Genomic DNA, 8,917 nt, shown 5'->3' with positions numbered 1-8,917 from the left:
AGTGGAAAACAAAGACTACTAGTCAGTGTTCGATTTATACAACCTCTTTGTGTCTACTATGATGTGAGCAGAGGGCATAGGAAAGAGGAGAGGAGTCTCTATTACACTGTGTTCCATTCCATCGCCTGAACAGAACCATTCAGGAGACTCCTCAGCTCCCCGGCCAATTACTGCTTAGCAACAGTGGCACCTCGAAAGCCGACAAGGAAGATCTGCTGTTGATGTTATGGAAATCAGGGGTGTATTCATTACTACACACCATAGCAAACAGTAGCACAACATTTTTGCGACATCAACGAGAGTTTCTTGTTATTGGGCACGTTAAGATAGTATGCCTTGATGCAGCCGCTTGCTTCCATTTGGTGCCTAGTGAACATAACCCTGGAGAACCACGAATCTACGGTCCACTTTGAGTGACTAGGTCTACACTGTGGGTGAGGTAGCTAATGGAACACCGTTAGGTTAAAAAGAACTTGTGAAGATCAGCTGCACTTCAGCCTTTGATCAAAATAGCCTCTGTCAGAGTTATGAAACGCAGCTGTTAATGTTTGGCCAATGGCCAACCTCTGTTGTGTACTCTGGAAGATTTTAATATGTTTAATTTATTTAACCTTTACTTAACTAGACAAATCAGTTAAGAACAAATTCTTATTTACAATGACAGCCTACCCCGGCCAAACCCGGACGACGCTTGGCCAATTGTGAGCCGCCCTATTGGACTCTCAATCACGGCCGGATGTGATGCACCCTGGATTCAAAACAGGTACTGCAGTGACACCTCTTGCACTGAGTTGCAGTGTCTTAGACCGCTGTGCCACTCAGGAGCCAAGATCCTTACTGGCCAATAAAAACACACAGAGAGCACAGAAGTTTTACCATTGCTCAACTGTTAAACACACAATAACATAGGCAGACATCAACCTGCCCAAAATAGCATCATGCAATTTGTGATGAAAACAATGTGATATATTTAAGCAATAAGGCCCAAGGGTCTGTTCTTACGCACGACTCAACGTGGAGTGCCTGGATACAGTCTTTAGCCGTGGTATATTGCCCATACACCACAAACCCCAGAGGTGCCTTATTGCTATTTTATGTACTAGTTACCAACGTAATTAGACCAGTACAAATAAATGCTTTGTCATACCTGTGGGATACGGTCTGTACTCAACAAATTGGATGTAGTCTATCACAGTGCCATCCGTTTTGTCACCAAAGCTCCATTTACTACCCACCATTGCGACCTGTACGCTCTCGTTGGCTGGCCCTCGCTTCATACTCGTCGCCAAACCCACTGACTACAGGTCATCTACAAGACCCTGCTAGGTAAAACCCCGCCTTATCTCAGCTCGCTGGTCACATTAGCAGCACCCACCCGTAGTACGCGCTCCCACAGGTGTATTTCACTGGTCACCCCCAGGGCCAATTCCTCCTTTGGCCGCCTCTCCTTCCAGTTCTCTGCTGCCAATGACTGGAACGAAGTACAAAAATCTCTGAAACTGGAAACACTTATCTCCCTCACCAGCTTTAAGAACTAGCTGTCAGAACAGCTCACAGATCACTGGACCTGTACATAGCCCATCTATAAATAGCCCAAACAATTACCTCATCCCCTACTGTATTTCTTTATTTATTTTGCTCCCTTGCACCCCAGTATTTCTACTTTGCACATTCACCTACTGCAAATCTACAATTCCAGTGTTTTTACTTGCTATATTGTATTTACTTCGCCACCGTGGCCTTTTTATTGCCTTTACCTCCTTATCTCACCTCATTTGCTCACATTGTATATGGACTTGTTTTTGTACTGTATTATTGACTGTATGTTTTGTTTATTCCATGTGTAACTCTGTGTTGTATGTGTCGAACTGCTTTGCTTATCTTGGCCAGGTCGCAGTTGTAAATGAGAACATGTTCTCAACTTGCCTACCTGGTTAAATAAAGGTGAAATAAAAAATGTTTTAAAAAAAATACACCATGGCTGTCAGCCAATCAGTATTCAGGGCTCGAACCACCCAGTTTATAAATATATATAAATGCCTGTGTGTGTGTGTGTATATATACAGTATATATATATATATATAAAATATTTGCTAATGACAAGTGTATCAACACACAAGTCATCCAGGAGGTTACCAGAAGGGGGCACATTTGCTCTGTAAGTGTATCATGGAGACCTAAATCACTAAACGTTTTTTTCTTGTTACTTCGTGAAGTTATGACAAATGCAACTTTATAGCCTATTTAATGTTATGTCAGCATGCTTTTCTCTAATTGGCGCCTGGGCTGTCTTTATTTGCAGTGTATTACAGTGAATAGCCTATATGGCTATTTAATGTGTGCTGTGACGTGTCCAGCAGTTTCCATGAACTGATAACACATCTGATTGCTCTCAGACAGGGCTATTGGAGCCACCTGTTGTAAGACTTTATGGCTTAATAAGAGCACAACTCAGTGAATGACTCTTAGTCTATAAAGAGGGAATATGGAGCCTTGTGTTTCCATCTGAACAGAGCAGACTACACTCAGGGCCTGTGTGAGTGTGTGTGTGTGTATGTGTGTGTTTGTCACCATCATGGCTGTTCGAAACAACAAATGTGCATGCATTGATGTGGCCGGAAAGTGTGCATGACATGATTCTGTATGACAAGAAGCTGGCAAGTGGGGAATCGTATGTGGCTCGTTCCAGCTTGTTGTGTTTTGTTATTGATACCATGTCTTGTTTTGAGGTGTTCAAATCAAATGACATTTCATTTGTCACATGCGCCGAATACAACTATACCTGGGTAGCCATTTGATTTGCTGTTTAGTAGTCTAATGGCTTGGGGGTAGAAGCTGTTTAGAAGCCTTTTGGACCTCTTGCCGTGCGGTAGCAGAGAGAACAGTCTATGACTAGGGTGGCTGGGGTCTTTGACCATTTTTAGGGCCTACTACAAGCCAAAAAGGTCAAACATACAAAGACATGGTAATGTAGACAATCATTCTCCCAGAGTTATTACCTGCAGTGATAATCAGCCATAAACAATTGAATAAGACATGTATGCCAGTATTTGTGTTATGCCTATAGCCATTCCATTACCTGACCAGAGGGGGGCACATTTGCACCATACTTATTTCACACATGGAAAGAAACACAGTAAGCATAACAGGTTTCATCCTACTTGCATTATTACATTTGCTGTAATTAATTTGTATTTAACGCAAAGGGAGTAAAAAGTGTAATGGTAATGAGGGTAAAATGCATTTCCACAAACCTCAACCGGTCAGCTCTGCCTCAGCTGTTAGACTCATGTAAACTATGATACAGGTTGAAATGACCAGCCTCTACCTAAAAAAAAAACGACCTATCAAAACAGTAGGGGGTGCTACCTATCAACCTACCTATCAACCTACCTACCTGCTATTAATAAATGGTAGCCCTGGCAACGTCTCCCTGTGTTAAGTGTGTGAGCTGGAATAGCTAACTAGTGTAGGCACATGGGAGTGAGAGGCCACAGGCACCTAGTGCACTGTAAGACCCAGCATGGTCACTTGCCAGCAATGCCAGGGACCCAATTTAATTCTAACGCCACTGAAACCAGCTCAGCCTAAAGGAAACTGTCACTGAAAACCAAACGGGACAGTAAAATCTGTAATCGTCAACCATGCTGCGATCATATCGCTGCTTGTAGCTGTCAACACTAGCTATAAACGAGGAGACAGGCCTAGAGTCTAGATGTAGGAGGCATGGAGGGTCATAAGGGGATGCAGGAAGGCTGAAGGGACAGAAATGGAGTTGTTTAACCCTGGACTTTAGTCTCTCCACAGTCCACCACCCTGGGTGTCCTAACCAATACCCACTGTCTTGGTATAGAGATGTTGGGACGTAATTGTTGTTGTGGTAGAAAAATAAAAATTCTCTATCTCTGCGGGATTGATATTTCAAATATGACCATGTGTTAATATATATCAGAGACAGAGCCACAGACGGTAGACGCCATGGAGCGCCTCTGCTTCTCTTTCTGATCTACAGGAATCAACGACCATTGTAAATCCCTGAAATATAGTATTTAACATGGGTAGAGGGAAAGAGTGGGGTGTGTGTGTGTGTGTGTTTGTGTGCGTCAGTAAGAGAAAGACAGTAGATACAGAGAGAGAAATACAGAGAGAGAGCGAGAGAGAGAGAGAGAGAGAGAGAGAGAGAGAAAACAGAGATATAGAAGCAATAAAACTCCTCTTCTGAGCTACTGTATCGCATACAGTACCGCCACAGGAAAGGAAGAACCAGAATTACCTCTGCGGCAGAGGATAAATTCATTAGAATTAACTGCTCCTCAGATTGCAGCCCAAATAAATGCTTCACAGAGTTCAAGTAACAGAAACATCTCAACATCAACTGTTCAGAGGAGACTGCGTGAATCAGGCCTTCATGGTCAGATTTCTGCAAGTAAAGCACTACTAAAGACCACCAATAAGAAGAAGAGATGTGCTTGGGTCAAGAAACATGAGCAATGGACATTAGACCAGTGGAAATCTGTCCTTTGGTCTGGTGAGTCCAAATTTGAGATTTGTGGTTCCATCCGCCGTGTCTTTGTGAGATGCAGATTAGGTGAATGGATGATCTTCGTATGTGTGGTTCCCACCGTGAAGCATGGAGGAGGAGGTTTGGGGTTACTTTGCTGGTGACACTGTCTGTGATTTATTTAGAATTCAAGGCACACTTAACCAGCATGGCTACCACAGCATTCTGCAGTGATACACCATCCCATCTGGTTAGTGCTTAGTGGGATTATCATTTGTTTTTCAACCCAAAACCCAAAACACACATTCAAAACACACATCCAGGCTGTGTAAGAGCTATTTGACCAAGAAGGAGAGTCATGGTGCTGCATCAGATGACCTGGGCTCCTCAATCAACCGACCTCAACCCAATTGAGATGGTTTGGGATGAGTTGGACCACAGAGTGAAGGAAAAGCAGCTAACAAGTGCTCAGCATATGTGGGAACTCCTTCAAGACTGTTAGGAAATCATTCGTCATGAAGCTGGTTGAGAGAATGCCAAAAGTGTGCAAATCTGTCAAGACAAAGGGTAGCTACTTTGAAGAATCTAAAATCTAAAATATATTTGTTTAACACTTTTTGGTTACTACATGATTCCATATGTGTTATTTCATAGTTTATGTTTTCACTATTATTCTACAATGTAGAAAATAGTAAAAATAAAGAAATACTCTTGAATGAGTTGGTGTGCCCAAACTTTTGACTGTTATTATATATGTTGTCCAACCATTATGTTCTAGCTGGTCAAGCTGGTCTGACCAGCATCATCTAGCTGTTTATGTTGGCCGACTAGCTGGTCAAGATTGTGGTGCTGGTGACCAGCTCATGCTGGTATGTTGGTGAAGCTGGTATGCTGGTGACCAATCTGGTCCATGCTTTTCTAGCTGGTCAAGCTGGTCTGACCAGCATGGTCTAGCTGGCAAAAACCGCACCAATCATTATCATATTTCTCAGCATGCCCTTTGCAGTTCGATTTTTTCGAATTGTTGGTTTCATTATTTTGTGCTTTGATTAATGAATGAATCTTAGGCTACACAAAGATAAATAACATACATTTTTCTAAACTAATCTAATCTGTTAGTTGGACTTATTGCACCCATTGCTGAAATGGTTGTTCCAGTTTAGACGGTGGTAGTCTCATTTAGTAATCTTTCTTGCCCTATCAGTCATTCTGAATTCAGGCTGTGGGTGAATAACAGTTCTAACAGATATCCCAACTGGCTGGATTCCTATAGGGTTTAAACATATTTGCAAGTTAGCGTAATGTGAAAAACTAGGCCTTCAAAGTAAGGTCTTACGATATATGTATTGTCTTAAAGGGGAGCTGGACTAACTGATTTAGCCTGGGTTTCAATCAAACTCATTAGGAAGTGCAACTGAGAATGAGATTCGGGTCTTGGAAGCGTGCTTTGATGTGGGTGTCTCTTGTTTGTGTGTGTTTGTACGTGGGAAGCATTTGTACATTCACTCTGCCAAAACATTACGCAGTTACAGCCACTCACCCTTCTAGATCACTTGAAACAGTCTAACCAGATCTTGTATCTGGAAATAGCCTAGGCTAGCTATATGAATTTCTTCAATTTATAGTTGGTTTGAGGTTTTAATTTTATTTAAATTTGAGCTAATTAATTTGTTTTATATTGTCCCATGTACTTTGCGTAATTTACTGATGGTCCCTAACTAGCCCCATAGGGATATCAAAAGTAAAAACAAAATTTACCATAGTCAGTGTGCAGGGGCCTGATTTATAAACTGTGCGAACCTACAAAATATACCCCAAAATGTGCGTGTGCCAGTTTTCAATCAAAAGTTGGCATTTCTAAAAATGTATATTTAAGTAGACATGAGAATGTGCTCACCTCCCTGCAGAACATGCATACCACATCTGCTAGCAGTTGAAATATTGTATTGCAAGCTGGCAACTACAGTAAAATACTGCCAAGTAATGCCAAAAAATAAAGGAAACGTCAACATAAAGCGCCTTATTAGGGAGTTGGACCACCACGGGCCAGAACAGCTTGGTAGGTATACCATATATACTGTATACCGGGGATATTTGAAAATAGCCACGGGATGGTTTTCATTACCGTTAATACCTTTGGAACTATTTATATGACGTTTTTTAGAAATGTGAATGTTTGTAGCTACTTTTTAAGGAAATACCTGCAGATTGCGTTCTGTATTTCACCTGTCACATTATTTTACATTATGAAACATGAGAGGCCAGTGCCTTGTGAGAACACAGAACACACCAGGGGGCCATACTTGCAAACATTTAACTGTAAACAGTTACCAGACATTTACATTACATTTACATTTAAGTCATTTAGCAGACGCTCTTATCCAGAGCGACTTACAAATTGGTGCGTTCACCTTATGACATCCAGTGGAACAGGTACTTTACAATAGTGCATCTAAATCTTTTAAGGGGGGGGGGGGGGTGAGAAGGATTACTTTATCCTATCCTAGGTATTCCTTAAAGAGGTGGGGTTTCAGGTGTCTCCGGAAGGTGGTGATTGACTAAGAGGTCTAGTAGTCAATATGTAGATATGTAGATAACAGATACAGACTAAGAGGTCTAGTAGTGAATATGTAGATATGTAGATAACAGATACAGACTAAGAGGTCTAGTAGTGAATATGTAGATAACAGATACAGACTAAGAGGTCTAGTAGTGAATATGTAGATAACAGATACAGACTAAGAGGTCTAGTAGTGAATATGTAGATATGTAGATAACAGATACAGACTAAGAGGTCTAGTAGTGAATATGTAGATATGTAGATAACAGATACAGACTAAGAGGTCTAGTAGTGAATATGTAGATAACAGATACAGACTAAGAGGTCTAGTAGTGAATATGTAGATATGTAGATAACAGATACAGACTAAGAGGTCTAGTAGTGAATATGTAGATAACAGATACAGACTAAGAGGTCTAGTAGTGAATATGTAGATAACAGATACAGACTAAGAGGTCTAGTAGTGAATATGTAGATAACAGATACAGACTAAGAGGTCTAGTAGTGAATATGTAGATAACAGATACAGACTAAGAGGTCTAGTAGTGAATATGTAGATAACAGATACAGACTAAGAGGTCTAGTAGTGAATATGTAGATAACAGATACAGACTAAGAGGTCTAGTAGTGAATATGTAGATAACAGATACAGACTAAGAGGTCTAGTAGTGAATATGTAGATAACAGATACAGACTAAGAGGTCTAGTAGTGAATATGTAGATAACAGATACAGACTAAGAGGTCTAGTAGTGAATATGTAGATATGTAGATAACAGATACAGACTAAGAGGTCTAGTAGTGAACATGTAGATAACAGATACAGACAAAGAGGTCTAGTAGTGAACATGTAGATAACAGATACAGACTAAGAGGTCTAGTAGTGAATATGTAGATATGTAGATAACAGATACAGACTAAGAGGTCTAGTGGTGAACATGTAGATAACAGATACAGACTAAGAGGTCTAGTAGTGAATATGTAGATAACAGATACAGACTAAGAGGTCTAGTAGTGAATATGTAGATAACAGATACAGACTAAGAGGTCTAGTAGTGAATATGTAGATATGTAGATAACAGATACAGACTAAGAGGTCTAGTAGTGAACTAGTAGTGAATATGTAGATAACAGATACAGACTAAGAGGTCTAGTAGTGAATATGTAGATAACAGATACAGACTAAGAGAGTCTAGTAGTGAATATGTAGATAACAGATACAGACTAAGAGGTCTAGTAGTGAATATGTAGATATGTAGATAACAGATACAGACTAAGAGGTCTAGTAGTGAATATGTAGATAACAGATACAGACTAAGAGGTCTAGTAGTGAATATGTAGATAACAGATACAGACTAAGAGGTCTAGTAGTGAACATGTAGATAACAGATACAGACTAAGATGTCTAGTAGTGAATATGTAGATAACAGATACAGACTAAGAGGTCTAGTAGTGAATATGTAGATAACAGATACAGACTAAGAGGTCTAGTAGTGAATATGTAGATATGTAGATAACAGATACAGACTAAGAGGTCTAGTAGTGAACATGTAGATAACAGATACAGACTAAGAGGTCTAGTAGTGAATATGTAGATAACAGATACAGACTAAGAGGTCTAGTAGTGAACATGTAGATAACAGATACAGACTAAGAGGTCTAGTAGTGAATATGTAGATAACAGATACAGACTAAGAGGTCTAGTAGTGAATATGTAGATAACAGATACAGACTAAGAGGTCTAGTAGTGAATATGTAGATATGTAGATAACAGATACAGACTAAGAGGTCTAGTAGTGAATATGTAGATAACAGATACAGACTAAGAGGTCTAGTAGTGAACATGTAGATAACAGAT

The sequence above is a fragment of the Oncorhynchus nerka genome, linkage group LG5 (assembly GCF_034236695.1).
Source record: "Oncorhynchus nerka isolate Pitt River linkage group LG5, Oner_Uvic_2.0, whole genome shotgun sequence".
Taxonomy (NCBI): Eukaryota; Metazoa; Chordata; class Actinopteri; order Salmoniformes; family Salmonidae; genus Oncorhynchus; species Oncorhynchus nerka.
This window is presented reverse-complemented; position numbering follows the sequence as displayed.